The following is a 19,672-nucleotide window of genomic DNA, read 5'->3' on the forward strand; positions in this document are numbered from 1 at the left end:
ACCATTTCCATACACCCTCTTCTACTCTCAGCCACACTCTCTTTATCACCACCACACTCTCTTTATCACCATCACACGTCTCTCTTACCCTCTCATTACGTGCTCGATCAAACCACCTCACATCACATATTGTCCTCAACATTTCATTTCCAACACATCCACCCTCCTCCGCACAACCTTACTTATAGCCCATGCCTCGCAACCATATAACATTGTTGGAAACACTATTCCTTCAAATGTACCCATTTTTACTCTCCGAGAAAACGTTCTCGCCTTCCTCACATTCTTCAACGCTCCCAAAACCTTCGCCCCTTGCCCACCCTGTGACTCGCTTCCGCCTCCATGGTTCCATCCGCTGCCAAATCCACTCCCAGATATCTAAAACACTTCACTTCCTCCATATTTTCTCCATTCAAACTTACCTCCCAATTAACGTGTCCCTCAACTGTAGTGAACCTAATAACCTTGCTCTTATTCACAATTACTCTCAGCTTTCTTCTTTCACACACTTTACCAAACTCAGTTACCAGCTTCTGCAGTTTCTCACCCGAATCAGCCACCAGCATTGTATCATCAGCGAACAACAACTGACTCACTTCCTAAGCCCTCTCATCCACAACAGACTGCATACTTGCCCCTCTCTCCAAAACTCTTGCATTCACATCCCTAACAACCCCATCCATAAACAAATTAAACAACCATGGAGACATCACGCAGCCCTGCTGCAAACCGACATTCACTGAGAACCAATTATTTTCCTCTCTTCCTACACGTACACATGCCTTACATCCTCGATAAAAACTTTTCACTGCTTTTAACAGCTTGCCTCCCACACCATATACTCTTGATACCTTCCACAGCGCATCGCTACCAACTCTATTATATGCCTTCTCCAGATCCATAAGTGCTACATACAAATCCATTTGTTTTTCTAAGTATTTCTCACATACATTCTTCAAAGCAGACACCTGATCTACACATCCTCTCCAACTTCTGAAACCACACTGCTCTTCCCCAATCTAACGCTCTGTACATGCATTTACCCTCTCAATCAATACCCTCCCATATAATTTCCCAGGAATACTCAACAAACTTATACTTCTGTAATTTGAATGCTCACCTTTATCCCCTTTGCCTTTCTACAATGGCACTATGCATGCATTCTGCCAATCCTCAGGCACTTCACCATGAAGCATACATACACTGAATATCCTTACTATCCAGTCAACAACACAGTCACCCCCATTTTTAATATATTCCACTGCAATACCATCCAAACCCGCCACCTTGTCGGCTTTCATCTTCCGCAATGTTTTCACTGCCTCCTCTCTGATTACCAAATCATTCTCCCTGACCTTCTCACTTCGCACACCACCTCGACCATAACACGCTATATCTGCCACTCTATCATTCAAAAAACCGTCAAAATACTCACCCCATATATATATATATATATATATATATATATATATATATATATATGCGCTAATGAGATGGCCTTCATTCGGGCCTCAGTTGCCCACGCCGTCTCTGCTAATATTAAAATCAAAGTAGTTTTAGCGTCACATTATCTTGTTACCAAGGATGTTGATTTTTATGTTGTGTGTGTATACGTCCCTCTTACCCAGAGTTGATTTGTTCTGCTCGTGTTATGAAGGACGAGCGTCACACGACGTGCCCCTGGTGGTTATCATGCCGGCCAAACAAACAGTCACAGTGAGCCCTCTTACCATAACAGTGTGTGTGTGTTCGTGTGTGTGTGTGTGTGTGTGTGTGTGTGTGTGTGTGTGTGTGTGTGTGTGTGTGTGGAGAGAGAGAGAGAGAGAGAGAGAAGAGAGGACAAAGACGTATTATGTACATCCATTACTTTTTTCTTACTGTTCAGGTGGCAGGGCAGCCATTTAGTATGGTCAGTTGGTCTGGACAAGACATTAATATGTGTCCAATGTTGTCGAGGAGGTTCGCTTTTCGACCGAGTGTTTTGCCCTGTGTGGCTGTGGCCAGATGAGGACCAGGGGAATGTATGTAACCTAATTAACGAAGGTTTATGTGTACTGATATATACTAATATGTCTATCATCAGGTTTCTATCTATCTAACTATATATTTATCTCTATTCATCTATCTATCTACATATATATATATATATATATATATATATATATATATATATATATATATATATATATATATATATATATTTATATATTTATTTTATTTTGTTTTGTCGCTCTCCCGCGTTTGCGAGGTAGCGCAAGGAAACAGACGAAAGAAATGGCCCAACCCACCCCCATACACATGTATATACACACACGTCCACACACGCAAATATGCATACCTATACATCTCAATGTACACATATAAATACACACACAGACACATACATATATACCCATGTACACAATTCACACTGTCTGCCCCTACTCACCCCCATCGCCATCCCGCCACACACGGAATAACATCCCCCTCCCCCCTCATTTGCGCGAGGCAGCGCCAGGAAAAGACAACAAAGGCCCCATTCGCTCACACTCAATCTCCAGCTGTCATGCAATAATGTCCGAAACCACAGCTCCCTTTCCACATCCAGGCCCCACACAACTTTCCATGGTTTACCCCAGACGCTTCACATGCCCTGATTCAATCCATTGACAGCACGTCGACCCCGGTATACCATCTCGATCCAATTCACTCTATTCCTTGCCCGCCTTTCACCCTCCTGTATGTTCAGGCCCCGATCACTCAAAATCTTTTTCACTCCATCTTTCCACCTCCAATTTGGTCTCCCTCTTCTCCTCGTTCCCTCCACCTCCGACACATATATCCTCTTGGTCAATCTTTCCTCACTCATTCTCTCCATGTGCCCAAACCATTTCAAAACACCCTCTTCTGCTCTCTCAACCACGCTCTTTTTATTTCCACACATCTCTCTTACCCTTACATTACTTATTCGATCAAACCACCTCAAACCACATATTGTCCTCAAACATCTCATTTCCAGCACATCCACCCTCCTGCGCACAACTCTATCCATAGCCCACGCCTCGCAACCATACAACATTGTTGGAACCACTATTCCTTCAAACATACCCATTTTTGCTTTCCGAGATAATGTTCTCGACTTCCAAACATTCTTCAAGGCTCCCAGGATTTTCGCCCCCTCCCCCACCCTATGATTTACTTCCGCTTCCATGGTTCCATCCGTTGCCAGATCCACTCCCAGATATCTAAAACACTTTACTTCCTCCAGTTTTTCTCCATTCAAACTTACCTCCTAATTGACATGACCCTCAACCCTACTGTACCTAATAACCTTGCTCTTATTCACATTTACTCTCAACTTTCTTTTTTCACACACTTTACCAAACTCAGTCACCAGCTTCTGCAGTTTCCACATGAATCAGCTACCAGCGCTGTATCATCAGCGAACAACAACTGACTCACTTCCCAAGCTCTCTCATCCACAACAGACTGCATACTTGCCCTTCTTTCCAAAACTCTTGCATTCACCTCCCTAACAACCCCATCCATAAACAAATTAAACAACCATGGAGACATCACACACCCCTGCCGCAAACCTACATTCACTGAGAGCCAATCACTTTCCTCTCTTGCTACACGTACACATGCCTTACATCCTCGATAAAAACTTTTCACTGCTTCTAACAACTTGCCTCCCACACCATATATTCTTAGTACCTTCCACAGAGCATCTCTATCAACTCTATCATATGCCTTCTCCAGATCCATAAATGCTACATACAAATCCATTTGCTTTTCTAAGTATTTCTCACACACATTCTTCAAAGCAAACACATGATCCACACTTCCTCTACCACTTCTGAAACCACACTGCTCTTCCCCAATCTGATGCTCTGTACATGCCTTCACCCTCTCAATCAATACCCTCCCATATAATTTACCAGGAATACTCAACAAACTTATACCTCTGTAATTTGAGCACTCACTCTTATCCCCCTTTGTACAATGGCACTATGCATGCATTCCGCCAATCCTCAGGCACCTCACCATGAATCATACATACATTAAATAACCTTACCAACCAGTCAACAATACAGTCACCCCCTTTTTTAATAAATTCCCCTGCAATACCATCCAAACCTGCCGCCTTGCCGGCTTTCATCTTCCGCAAAGCTTTTACTACCTCTTCTCTGTTTACCAAATCATTTTCCCTAACCCTCTCACTTTGCACACCACCTCGACCAAAACAACCTATATCTGCCACTCTATCATCAAACACATTCAACAAACCTCCAAAATACTCACTTCATCTCCTTCTCACATCAATACTACTTGTTATCACCTCCGCATTAGCCCCCTTCACTGAAGTTCCCATTTGCTTCCAACATATATATATATATATATATATATATATATATATATATATATATATATATATATATATATATATATATCCACCTATCTATCTATTCAATAGAATGGAAGGCCAGTCTCGAACGCAAGTAGCCAACGTAACACAGCCCATGAGCATATCTTCTTAGACTTCCTAACTTAACCCTGGTTCTGGTAAAGTCTTGAATACATTCGGGTGTTTTCCTTCTTTATTTTAACGAAAGCAAATGTTGCTTTCAGAACCACGAGACGTAAAAGCGCTGGATCAAATATTACAAGCATTAAGATGACAAGCTTAATTGACAGTGACGTTTGTAGTTTATCTAGATATGCAAGTTTCACGAGACGATAAGAAAGCCGTGTCTAACTACAGTAGCGTCATTCATCCAATTAGATCGTTGCGTGTGATGACTTAACCAACCCCTGAAGTACGAGGACAGTCCTGAAACGCGATGACTGAACCCCTTGAGGACGACGACTCTGGTCATCCTACTCAATAAGTCGTCTCACTCTCAGGGTTAAGTCGTCATGCTCGAAGGAGTTAAGATACTACTCGCTGGGTGACCTTCCTTCCTTCCTTCCTTCCTCCCGCAGTGGCGGGTACATGGTGTGGTGACCAGCAACAGACCAACTCCGCCGCCAGGAGCAAACGTAGTAGACAGGGCAACAGCCCGGCCGGTCAGCTGGCGACTTGTATCGCAAGCTCAGTCAAAGTGGGTGTCAGGATCTCTCTCTACTTTAGTCTTGTTTACGTCAATCAATTTTTTATTTTTGAAGTCCTACGATCGCTTTGATAGAGACCTTAACTTTCATTCATCGTTTGTCTTAAACGATTTGAGTAATAGAAATGTGGTTCACATGAAAATCAAGAGACGAAACATATTACCGTGGCAATATTCAGCTTGTAACAAGTATCTACGCTATATATATATATATATATATATATATATATATATATATATATATATATATATATATATATATATATAACGAATGGGGCCTTTGTTGTCGTTTCCTAGCGCTACCCCGCACACATGAGGGGGGAGGGGGATGGTATTCCATGTGTGGCGAGGTGGCGATGGGAATGAATAAAGGCAGACAGTGTGAATTGTGTGCATGGGTATATATGTATGTGTCTGTGTGTGTATATATATGTGTACATTGAGATGTATAGGTATGTATATTTGCGTGTGTGGACGTGTATGTATATACATTGTGTATGGGGGTGGGTTGGGCCATTTCTCTCGTCTGTTTCCTTGCGCTACCTCGCAAACGCGGGAGACAGCGACAAAGCAAAATAAATAATAAATAAATAAATATATATATATATATATATATATATATATATATATATATATATATATATATATATATACATATGTATGTGTGTGTGTGTGTGTGTGTGTGTGTGTGTGTGTGTGTGTGTGTGAGTGTTATCCCTGGGGATAGGGGAGAAAGAATACTTCCCACGTATTCCCTGAGTGTCGTAGAAGGCGACTAAAAGGGAAGGGAGCGGGGGGCTGGAAATCCTCCCCTCTCGTTTTTTTTTAAATTTTCCAAAAGAAGGGACAAAGAAGGGGGCCAGGTGAGGATATTCTCTCAAAGGTCCAGTCCTCTCTTCTTAACGCAACCTCTCTAATGCGGGAGTGGCGAATAGTATGAAAGAAAGAAATATATGTGTGTGTGTGTGTGTGTGTGTACACACGAGTCATAACCAGTTACTGACTATCTCACTTGTCTATGCTACATTTGTTTACGACTTGAGGAGACATCTGAGAACATTACCACGTTCACTGGAGTATGTGGCACGGGTGATCTAATTTTCCTGGTGTTCGAATGCGTGGCGAACAACTTTATTCCTGACGATGACTTTCGCCGTGGACCAGCGGTGGACCGTTGTCTAATGGTTCAAATGAATGCGGTGGAAGACTGGTAGTTTGTTTTATTTACAGGATAATACATACATATCTTTAATTACATGAGAGTTTTGAAGCGTCTGTTTCCTAATTAGTCTAGGACGCTGCCATTTCCCATGAACTACGTTGACGCTGCAACCCTTGGATTGTATGTGTGTGTGTGTGTGTGTGTGTGTGTGTGTGTAACCACCTGTCTGGGATTGCTTGTTTGTCCCAATAAAGAAGATGGAATACACGTTCGTGAGACTCCATCTCTTAAGCATTCTTTACAACAGACAATGTCCTGATGTACCACTGTAGGGTCTCTGTGTTCACTGGTTCACCTCTTAGTTCCCTCCAGAATTGCACTTCTCTCTATCCTTATCATGAGAGTATTTCCTGTTGAATAGCTGACTCTTGCTGAATTTCTTCTTTTCCCTCGTTGACAGGTTCCTCTGTCTGTCTCCAGGGACTTGATAGTATTAACATTGTTAGATCGAATTTGAAACGATAAAAGTGGTGGTTGCGTCATCCGTTTTCCCTCCCTCTTTATTTAAGTCTTTAGCAACTGGTCTCTCCCTGAGCCTTCCTAACCTCAGGTATAGCCTTATTGCCTTCTGCTGAGCCTTGCTGTTGACCCCGCGGGGAGGCGACCAAACTTGAGATCCATACTATGATGTGGGTCGAACACATACAGCAACATTCTTACGGAACATCTCGTTATCCAAATCGTATAATGTGTGGGTGAGGATATAAATGTTTGTGCGTGTGTGTCTGTGTTTTATGCTAGCGTGTTTATATGCTTATGTGTTCCGGTACGTCTGTACTTATGCAGAGGATCATATGTGTTTGTATTTTTGTGTATGTGTATGTAGGTTCGTGTGTCGGTCCGTCTGTATGTTTGTATCTTTTTGTCTGTCTGGATGTATTATCATGTAATTGTCTTTTCTCTCTCTCTCTCTCTCTCTCTCTCTCTCTCTCTCTCTCTCTCTCTCTCTCTCTCTCTCTCTCTCTCTCTCTCTCTCTCCCTGTGTGTGTGTGTGTGTGTGTGTGTGTGTGTGGTGGTCTTTCCTTCGTTTCCAAGAATTCAGTCAATATTCGCAGCATAAAAACCACTGAGGAACCTGAAAGTTGCCTCTCCTTGCGCTTCAACATGGGCAGGTTTTAAGAACCCTCAGGTCTCTTCCTATGGTTTACCCCATCATTTCTGACAGTTTATATCGCCCAGTGCTGAACTCTCTCTCCGTAACTCTATGGCATTAACTTCTTGAACACAACGGAACGATAACAACACGGTGGTACGATAACTTAAGACAACAGTACTATAACTGAACCCAACGGTACGATGAATTAAGACATTGGTACGATAACTGAACACGACGGTATGATAGCTTAAGACAGTACAATAACTGAACACGACGGTACGATACTGAACTCGACGGCATGATAACTTAGGATAACGGTACGATAACTGAGCACGACGGTATGATAACTTAAGACAACGGTACGATATTTGAACACGATGGTGCGACAACAGCACAAACGCTAAGACGATTGAATACGACGGTACGACAACTGCACACAATGATACATTTGAACGTGACGTCACGACTATTAGTTATGATGGCATAACCCTTGACCTGATCTATAAGGTAAAGGTTAAGGGGAGTGCTGTTATGTTCAAAGGTCATAGTGTACCGTATCCCTCAAGGGTCGTACCATCGTGCTCAAGAGTCGTATCGACGTATTCAAGGAGTTCAGTAGGAAGTCGTAACTAGTGATGCGTATTCTGATTCTGGTTAATTATAGGCTGAAGATAACTCTCTAAACATCGCAATGTTCATGTGCTATAAATGTAACATGACAGTTCTCTCTCTCTCTCTCTCTCTCTCTCTCTCTCTCTCTCTCTCTCTCTCTCTCTCTCTCTCTCTCTCTCTCTCTCTCTCTTACACACACACACACACACACACACACACGCACAAACATTTGTCACCGCACTTAAACAAACACAAAGAACTAATGGGGAAGGTCCAGAGGAGGGCAACAAAGATGGTATCAGAATTAAGACAGATGAGTTCCAGAGAAAGGTTAGAGGCCTTAAATTTGCCCGTCATTGAAGGGTAGACAGTGACCAGTTCCTCGAAAGATACAAGGATAGAACAACCTGAGATCATAATATGAAATTAAGCAAAATACCTGTTATGAAGAATGCAAAGGAATACTTTTATGGTATAAGAGTGATGGATGAATGAAATATACCGAGTGACGAATCAGTGAATGTGGACACCATACATGATTTTTAAAAAGTTGTATGATAGAAAAGAAAGTTCAGTACATCGGGGCCCCACAAGGTTAGAACTCCCACACACACACACACACACACCACTGTACACCATGTATGTACCTCGCTAAAGTTTCCTGTGGCGAGAGCTATGCGCCAGCCCCTATCCTAGCTTAATAGATCGTCGTAGGTACCCATAGGCTGGCACTCTATGTAACCTCAGTAATATAAGATGACGTATTTTCTAGATCCGTGTCAAGTCTACAGGCATAGTTTCTTATTAATAAAGAGCTGGAAGTTGAAAGTGGATAATCATTATGTGTAAAGGAGAGGCAGAGGGAGGGAGGGATTGATTCTCGGGTGCCCGTAACCTCGAATCTCGTGAAACTAGTTTACTGTACTTCCTCCAGGAAGGATATGAAAGTACACCACACGGCGCCGCTTCCTGGCACAGGCACAAGTAATTCTACGTAACACCCAAAACCGGATGTCCGGAGTCTCTGTCGTATCTTCATCACGTCGTAGCCTCGCCTTCATCACGTCGTAGCCTCGCCTTCATCACGTCGTAGCCTCGCCTTCACACGTCGTAGCCTCGCCTTCATCACGTCGTAGCCTCGCCTTCATCACGTTGTAGCCTCGCCTTTCTCCCTGACCTAACGATAACAGCAGCTTACGTAACTGATGATGAATACGAGTCACTGGACATATGAGAGAACGGTAGCAAAAACCACAACACAAGCAGGACTTGGGAGTTTTAAGGTTGAAACACATGTCAAGAATGAAACGCTCAACTTCTGCTTGTGTTTCCTTTGCTACCGTACTCCCGTAAGTGTTGCATATATTGTAACACTAGTTTACTGGAATTACAACGCAAGATCATCTTAGCATTGTCGGGATCTGCATGACGAGATAGTACTGAGTGTGGTCGAGGAGGCTATACACCATAACCTTCAAGAACTGTAGGTAGGCACGTGAGAATTCAAAAGCTTACTCATGAGAAATGGAACCCTGCCAGCACTACAAACTGAGACGTAGTATATAACTCTTTCTTTACGTTACATTGTCCTATATGAGGTTATTATGTAGTACGAGTGTTGTGGTTGTGCATGAGGCAGAGGGTTGTTAGTGAGCATGTTGTAGACGACTCAGGGAGTTGCTTCCCACCTCCCTGGGTTTTGCCTCACAAGGTTTTGTGAGGAAAGAATAACCTGCAGTACAGTAGGGAATATCACGAGGGTGAAGACAAAGCTCTTAGTTGCACGGATCAATAATTTCCTACAGAGAATGGCTCGGAGTGAAGGGGAGGGAGTCTGAGAAAAAACACAAAAAAAAGTTTGGGTGGCCTGTTTCCTGCGCGCGCAGCTGATAGCGTTTGTGTCATAGATCTGAAAGAATATTCAGATAACCTAACAGATTGTATGTTCAGTTAGATATTGCAACGACGAGCATATGAACAGTACACTTAGTAATGAAAGAGAATGCTTTCCATTGTTCATGATCTGCGCGCGCAGGAAAACAACCCGCTGAGGTTAGTTTTTAAGCCCCTCCTACAAGGCGCTGCCCAGAGGCACCGTTGGGTTGGGTGGGAACCATAGATGAACGCCGCACTTCTCCGATCCATTATGTTGCCAGTTCACGACTGATGCCATATTTTCCTGCTAAGAGTAGATCTACATACGTCATAGATGAATGCAGTCTTTCTGTCCAAATTCTAATGCAAAATAAAATTTAGTAAAACATTGGACGTAATATGTGGTTATCATTCACTGCATATGTAATCAGTATTATTTGCGGAAGGCTATCATTTCCGTACCAGTAATCTAAGCCATATAGTTGTGAAATTTACAACGATTTGTGGCTAGCGAGAATGTCTCTCAGTCAGGCTGCCTCCGCCTATCGCTCAATCATCTAATATTTCATAAACCTTCTGACAGCTCGGGTTATTTTCTTGATTAATATAAATTGACATCTGGCAGTTGACAGATCGCTTCCTTTGTTTTGAGTATTTATTTCTCTTATTACCACAGGTTTACATAATGTTATGTTAGGTCTGATCTAGTCAGTTGAACTCGGTTAAGTTCCTGCTAACCTTGCTGAACCCGAGCCTGGGTGAGAAGCTTCATAGTCGTCGTTCTATTCGTAAGTGCACAACGCAGATGTTGCCAGTCGTCTCCAGTCTTCCTGATATATCATTATAATCAACCGCTTAATAAAGTTATTCTTAAACTTACGCTACACGATAATAAGTATTTATGTGGAAGTGGTATACTGCATAATGATTTCTTATCCAGCAACATTTGTTGTGCCAAATAATTGGGTTGTAATGCCCCTCAAACTTGTATTTATTTGTATGTACTTCCCCAAGTCTCTCTGGTGTTGACTAGTATAGTAGTAGTAGTATAGTAGTAGTAGTAGTAGTAATAGTAGTAGCATTAGTATCTATACTATTCTGTATCAACTTTATTGCGTTTATCTATGATTGAAATAGCATTTACAGACGCTGTGCTTGCTTTAGATGACACTAGAATAAGATGTATGAATATGAGTATCATGACGTTACAGACATGCACCAATGGCATGACAAACATGCACCAATAGCCATGTGGAAATACTTTTACTGAGAATGACTGTGAATATAACCAGTATATGTAAATTATCAAGTCAGTATTCTTTTTCTATATGAAATCAATCAATCGCACTACTGTCATCCTATCAGTTATGAAGAGCGATGCAGTAAATGTGTCACACTTGCGCACTCCGTAAATCATTTGAACACCTCGCCCAACATACTGTGTTGTGATTGGATCATCGTAACTCAACGAGTTGTCAATTTATATTTTTTTTTCATTGTGTGTGTGGGTGTATTTCGGACAAGGAAACTGGATGATTTCTTGTGTGTTTGGTGTTTTCTTCGGTACGTAAGTGAAACATTATCTACGAAAGTACTATTAAAAGACTCAAGTAATAAGTGAGTGCCATCAGGACTCGGGATAGAGGCTACCGGGACGAGACTAAGGAAGGCATTGGTGAGTAAAGTGGGAGTTGCCATTAATCACTTATGTGTTATTTTATCTTGCTTCCTGTGGAATTATGATAGTTTAACATAACATGATGTGAGCAAATTTAGAAAAACAGTTGTCTCATCCATTTACACGTAGCTATGAATGATTCGTGACCGATTAATTTTAGTTTGGTACGAACGTGACGAACAGCTCCCTGCCTGCCCGATACTCACATAATTGTTACCAACTAATGGCTCTGATTAGCATCTTTTATTATTATTATTATTATTAACCTTATCATTAATAATAATAATGATGATAATAATATTATTATTATTATTATTATTATTATTATTTTTTGTCGCTGTTTCCCGCGTTTGCGAGGTAGCGCAAGGAAACAGACGAAAGAAATGGCCCAACCCACCCCCATACACATGTATATACATACGTCCACACACGCAAATATACATACCTACACAGCTTTCCATGGTTTACCCCAGTCGCTTCACATGCCCTTATTCAATCCACTGACAGCACGTCAACCCCGGTATACCACATCGATCCAATGCACTCTATTCCTTGCCCGCCTTTCACCCTCCTGCATGTTCAGGCCCCGATCACACAAAATCTTTTTCACTCCATCTTTCCACCTCCAATTTGGTCTCCCACTTCTCCTCGTTCCCTCCACCCTGACACATATATCCTCTTGGTCAATCTTTCCTCACTCATTCTCTCCATGTGCCCAAACCATTTCAAAACACCCTCTTCTGCTCTCTCAACCACGCTCTTTTTATTTCCACACATCTCTCTTACCCTTACGTTACTTACTCGATCAAACCACCTCACACCACACATTGTCCTCAAACATCTCATTTCCAGCACATCCATCCTCCTGCGCACAACTCTATCCATAGCCCACGCCTCGCAACCATACAACATTGTTGGAACCACTATTCCTTCAAACATACCCATTTTTGCTTTCCGAGATAATGTTCTCGACTTCCACACATTCTTCAAGGCTCCCAGGATTTTCGCCCCCTCCCCCACCCTATGATCCACTTCCGCTTCCATGGTTCCATCCGCTGCCAGATCCACTCCCAGATATCTAAAACACTTTACTTCCTCCAGTTTTTCTCCATTCAAACTTACCTCCCAATTGACTTGACCCTCAACCCTACTGTACCTAATAACCTTGCTCTTATTCACATTTACTCTTAACTTTCTTCTTTCACACACTTTACCAAACTTATATTTATTCATTTTGCTTTGTCGCTGTCTCCCGCGTTAGCGAGGTAGCGCAAGGAAACAGACGAAAGAATGGCCCAACCCACCCACATACACATGTATATACATACACGTCCACACACGCAAATATACATACCGATACATCTCAACGTATACATATATATACACACACAAACATATACATATATACACATGTACATAATTCATACTGTCTTCCTTTATTCATTCTCATCGCCACCTCACCACATGAAATAACAACCCCCTCCCCCCTTATGTGTGCGAGGTAGCGCTAGGAAAAGAAAACAAAGGCCCCATTCGTTCACACTCAGTCTATAGCTGTCATGAAATAATGCACCGAAACCACAGCTCCCTTTCCACATCCAGGCCCCACAGAACTTTCCATGGTTTACCCCAGACGCTTCACATGCCCTGGTTCAATCCATTGACAGCACGTTGACCCCGGTATACCACATCGTTCCAATTCACTCTATTCCTTGCACGCCTTTCACCCTCCTGCATGTTCAGGCCCCGATCTCTCAAAATCTTTTTCACTCCATCTTTCCACCTCCAATTTGGTCTCCCACTTCTCCTCGTTCCCTCCACCTCCGACACATATATCCTCTTGGTCAATCTTTCCTCACTCATTCTCTCCATGTGACCAAACCATTTCAAAACACCCTCTTCTGCTCTCTCAACCACACTCATTTTATTACCATACATCTCTCTTACCCTTACATTACTTACTCGATCAAACCACCTCACACCACATATTGTCCTCAAACATCTCATTTCCAGCACATCCACCCTCCTGCGCACAACTCTATCCATAGCGCACGCCTCGCAACCATACAACATAGTTGGAACTACTATTCCTTCAAGCATACCCATTTTTGCTTTCCGAGATAATGTTCTCGACTTCCACACATTCTTCAAGGCTCCCAGAATTTTCGCCCCCTCCCCCACCCATGATTCACTTTCGCTTCCATGGTTCCATCCGCTGCCAAATCCACTCCCAGATATCTAAAACACTTCACTTCCTTCAGTTTTTCTCCATTCAATCTTACCTCCCAATTGACTTGACCCTCAACCCTACTGTACCTAATAACCTTGCTCTTATTCACATTTACTCTCAACTTTCTTTTTTCACACACTTTACCAAACTCAGTCACCAGCTTCTGCAGTTTCTCACCCGAATCAGCCACCTTCGCTGTATCATCAGCGAACAACAACTGACTCACTTCTCAAGCTCTTCCATCCACAACAGACTGCATACTTGCCCCTCTTTCCAAAACTCTTGCATTCACCTCCCTAACAACCCCATCCATAAACAAATTAAACAACCATGGAGACATCACACACCCCTGCCGCAAACCTACATTCACTGAGAACCAATCACTTTCCTCTTTTCCTACACGTACAGATGCCTTACATCCTCGATAAAAACTTTTCACTGCTTCTAACAACTTGCCTCCCACACCATATATTCTTAATACCTTCCAAAGGTCATAAAGCCCTCTCTTCGTTGAAAAAATATGAGAACACTTGGGCCGCTGCGTTCAGAAAATTGATGACAACCAGAGGGAAGAGTCAGTAGATATCAATATTTCCACATATGTCTCCATGTAATTGGACAAAAATTTTAGGAATACATTCTTAGCTGTATTTTTCGTCCATAGTACTTGTTTTGATGCGTTTAGTTTCAGTAGCCCCCCCTTCAGCATCTGTAAATAAGACTAGCGTGTAAGGTTGTAAACCTGTTGTAAATATAGCGCTTATTATGGCAAAATAAAGTCTAACTAGAATTAATCATGCTGCTACTAGAGTGAGTGCATTATAGCTAGTTGTACCTCGGTAGTATTTTTGGATCGTCTGCTATGAAAGATCAGGGAATGCTTGTCAACGTCAGAGTTAGGAAAAGTGTAATCATAACCTCAGGATAATAGTCATATGTATAAGTGCTCGTTTGGCGGATTTCGAAAACCCATCCAACATGTGGGTGGCGGATGGCGGGCTTGTGTCTCATAATTGCGAAGGAATATTGCAGGACAGTGTGTAATGGTGGTAAATGTCAAAATGTTAGTTGTTATTAATTGTCTCTTAGCTACTTTACTTCAATATGCTGTATGGAATATGCATTATCATTCAGTCCTAGACAGTAATCGCGCCGAATTCAACTGTTCCCAGTAAAAGATAGCAACTCCCTGACATTCTCGTGATGGTCAAACAAGTAAGCAGTGAGTGATGTCGAAACTTAATTACAGTAACAAATGTTCACAGGTGGTTGGCAGTTGTGTTTGTATTAACCTTAGAGGTGGAAGTGATATAATCTTCAGTGGTTTAGATCATGTGATGTAAAAAGCAACTATCATGGTAGTGTTTACTTGACTGGTTTCCTGTCGCGTGCTGTGTTCTGGGTGGTGACGTCAGTGACTGGTGGCCCGTGGCTAGGCTAATGTGTTAACTCGCAACCAACAGTCGATCACATTACATTATCTTAATTTTTGAGCCACTGAAAGACTGGTTAGTTATTTGGTGACTGGCAATTGAAAAGCTTAGTACTAATTTTATAAGTACTTTATGTTAAGGTTGTCAGAATTGCACTACATGTGACAGTTATCTTGGTTTCGAACAATACTTTAGGTTGTTAGATTAGGTTTAGGGAAGTTTACGTAAAGTCACCAGATCGAAACTATCATGAATTAAACTTCACACTTAACCTTACTGATAGTAAGATAACAAACGTAAGCATCCCTGAAATATATATTTGAAATTAGAGTTTGCGATTTTAAAAGCAAGGTCTTTCACCGCCTTCCTATTGCGTGAAGGAAGCCTCTCCCAAACCAGGTATTACATGGGAGCGTGTACAGCAGCGCTGAAGACCGGTCGAATGAATAGCAAAAAAAGATACAGTAAGTAAAAAAAAAAAGTTGCCGTCGCCTGGTCTCACATCAGACAGCCAGACGCCAAAACCCGTTGCGTAACAGTTTTTGCAGGTGTGGCAGTACTGACCATGATGTGATATCGATTTAGACACAAAATAAACTAACTATGTATAACACCAAGTTGTACTTCTTGTAAGATGATTTAGTAAGTTTCTAAGTGGCGAACAAGAGATGCTTGAAACAAAAACGTAGTTGTGGACACGTTATTACATTATTGCAATGCTAGTAACAGTATCCCTTCAAGTAGTCATGCTATCTTCGCCACGATAATTGTTTCTTGCTGTTGAACGTAAACATCCATAGAAGTTATAATCCTCCTCACAGCGCAGTGGCTGACGACGTTGTGTGAGGACAAACGTTGCAGATATTTCCAACCAGTCAGTTTCTCGTCATTAGAAGCCACTGTTATTGAGCCGTCTTTAGGTTTTCCTTTTTGTTTGATCATAATAATGCTAATTATTATTATGATAATGATAATAGCATTATTATCATTATCATCATAATTACTATTATTTCAGCCAAAAGTGTCGAGTGTATGTCGTGCCTTCTTATTGAACCATCCTGTGGGGTGCAGTGGTACTGCAGATTAACAGTATATATGCTCTTTGGGTGACGGGAAGCATTTGGAAGTGAGGTTTAAAGTTCATATAGGAGCAAGGATTCGTAATAGGTAGTAGAGTACATTTTACGAGTCGGAATTGAGAGGTACGGTGAGGAATGATTCATAACATGTCCTTGATGCGCATTAGAAATAGTTGAAAGGTTCTGATGTGGACAAGTGGGATTGATATGAGGTTTTCTATGCTATAGTGTATCATCGGCAACAAAGAAAATGATGAAACCTACACCGCGGGGGGTTTGATACGCATGGACGAAGGCGCAGCTCGAAGGTTAACCCAAGCCAGCCTGGCTGAGAAATAATGTTGTTGAGTCACATACGTTTGCAGATTCGACAAACGAGTCACTTGAAAGACAAGACACTTGTTGTGGGAGTCAGCAAACACATAAGGGCTAAGTTTCGCCGCGCTGATGTTCATACAATTGAAAAGTACTATAAAGTACAACGGCGCGTTACCAAGACCTTTCCCTGAACTGAAAAATATATCCTACGAAAGCCATCAAGCAGACCTTAACTTCAGAGAACGTACAGGTATTATCAATGACTTTGTCACTCTAAGCAGCTACGTAGGCTACATCAGTCTGCAGGCGTTTTACTTCACACGAGGAAGTACTTTTTCCTCAACAAAGTTTTTAACATATGGAATGATTTACCAATATTATTGCTTGAAAACTACTTAAAGAAAATTTTAAAGTAAACGAATACATCGCTTCAAGTTCACGAATAACGTTATTTTCGCTTGAGTACAAAAAAATTCTTGTCATCTAATTCCTTTTTTACTCTAACACTTGATGTTTTTCTTTACTTTTACAAACTGCCTTGAATACTCGAATGGATGGCTGCTGTTTACGTCCCTTTGTAAACTCTGATTAGTGAAGTAAGGCAAAATGTAAAATTTTACATCAGCAGTTGTCTCACGCCTAGCAACATTATACACTAGCGTGTTGTAACATCAGTGACTTGCAGATAATTCCTACCCAATGTTTCAAGGTGATTGATAGTGTTTCAATCGTCATTATGTTTTACCCTAGATATCTGAGGATTATCCCGAGTTGGCCTATCGTGAAAAGTGCTTTCATCTTTTTGTTCGAAGACCTTGAGGTCTTGCCCAGGCAATTATATCTTGAAGCACTTGCTTGTTTTCGTAAATTTCTTTTTTTTTTTCATTTTTTGCGTCGAATTTTCTCGTGCAGAAATTTTCATTTTGTTTATGTACGTAAAGCACTGTAATTACTATTGTTAGTCTATGGAAACTTTTGTTCTTGGTATATCTTGGTGTTTCCATATACCTTTTCCAGGTATATGGGAATAATAGCCTTTGTATATAATTCCAGGTGCAGTGTGAAAAATGGATTTTCATTCTTATCAAATTTCCATCATAGTTTGCATGTTACGCTTCTAGAAGTTTCTAAGACGCATTTCTATCCTGGTTTACTCAACATTCTCGAGATCAGTGTGATGAATCCACGATGTTGTTTACTTATTTGTATGTAAGCAGTGTTTGTGGATCAAGATACATCTTGTGTTGTAAATAATGTTAAGAAGTTATGCTGTAAGTAGTGTAAAGAACTCATGATTGTTCGTCAATTAGGAAATCTTCATACATTAGTCTGGCACAGAAATTCACTCAGTCTTACCTGTTGTTATTTTACTGTCAAAAACCCTGAAATTGCAGCGAGGAAAAACTGTGTATATTACCGAGGGGGAAAACGTGAGAATTTCCCCGGCCAACAGGGAAGTCGAGAGAAATTTTTAAAAGAAAAAATAATTCAAGAATCATAGTGTGATTTCTCTTCCCTTTTTTATGTCATAAGTGAGGCCAACCGCAGCAGCAGCAGCAGCAGCAGCAGGCGGCCGGACTTTCACACTATAGAAGTGAAAGGTTCCTCCTGTTGGGTAACTGTCGCACCGGCAGCTTGGCCGGCAGTAGCTACGGCTGGTGTCTTGATGCTCTCTCTCTCTCTCTCTCTCTCTCTCTCTCTCTCTCTCTCTCTCTCTCTCTCTCTCTCTCTCTCTCTCTCTCTGGCATCTCTTTCCTTAGACCTCATGTTCTCTCTCTCTCTCTCTCTCTCTCTCTCTCTCTCTCTCTCTCTCTCTCTCTCTCTCTCTCTCTCAGATGTCGACGGCCGCGACATCTTCCGTACGCCCTTACTCCCTCCCTATCCGTCCCAAACCCACCCGCCACACCCCTGTCCCCTCCTTCCGTTCCGCTAACCCCATCCCCCTTCTCTCGCACGGGGGTAAACCCCCACCAAACCCTACCTTACCACTCCCTGCCTGTCTCTCCTCCTCTCACCCCGCTATCCCTTGCCCTTCCCACCCTCCCGGCCGCCTCCTCCTCCTCCACTTCACGGTCACGGCTTGCGACCCAGTGAACCATGGCAGTATGCAATCGGTTTGATCGCCTGTTGTTACGCTGGGAAGGACCACAGTAAATATTCACTTCACGTGCCGGGTTCTCTGTTTACTTCGCCACCTGCCTTCATTAACCCGCTAACGGAGACCTGTCCAAAATATTCATTAGTGAGATGACCTTTTGCATTTCTCTTCTGGGGGAGAGAGAGAGAGAGAGAGAGAGAGAGAGAGAGAGAGAGAGAGAGAATGGTGATAATGTCCTGGTTATCTCCAGTCTTCAGTAAAGTGTTGAGATGACTGTATTTTCATCAATTCCCTCTGCTTCCTTCATGTACTGAAGGCATTTTCAGATGTCTGAGAGCTTGTTTTTCTTCATTGTTGTTTCCTGAAGTGGGAAATTTTTGACTGCGTTTCGTAATGTCGAGAACTTTCCAGTCTTTACGGAAGCATTGACCTGATTATTGTGGTCAGTTTAAGTAACTTCTAGATAATTTTACTTGATTATTCATGTTATGAACGATTGTTTTAATGTTTATTTGTATTGTATATCTCCAGTAATTAGTAACATGATAATCTTTTCATCCCAGCCAAGTCTCATACGTTATAACCAGCGAGAACTAATAATTATGATGTCTACTTCTCCCGGTGTACGACGACGCTGCGGAAATCTGTTCCTGCAACCTTGCTTCCTTTAAGTCAGGTTCACAAACACCTGCGGTGACCTGATTAATTTATACTTTCTTTTCTTGAGAAGAACTTGACTGGGGCAGGTTATTTGCCCATGTAATGTCGACTACTATATATATATATATATATATATATATATATATATATATATATATATATATAGTATAATAGGGAATTCTTTAGTATTGCGGTTTATTAAACAATTTTAGTTCTATGATGTAGTGACGTAATCAGTGTTTAGATTTGCACTGTAGACGGATGGATTATTATAAGAC

Source organism: Panulirus ornatus, chromosome 4 (genome assembly GCF_036320965.1).
Source record: "Panulirus ornatus isolate Po-2019 chromosome 4, ASM3632096v1, whole genome shotgun sequence".
Lineage (NCBI taxonomy): Eukaryota > Metazoa > Arthropoda > Malacostraca > Decapoda > Palinuridae > Panulirus > Panulirus ornatus.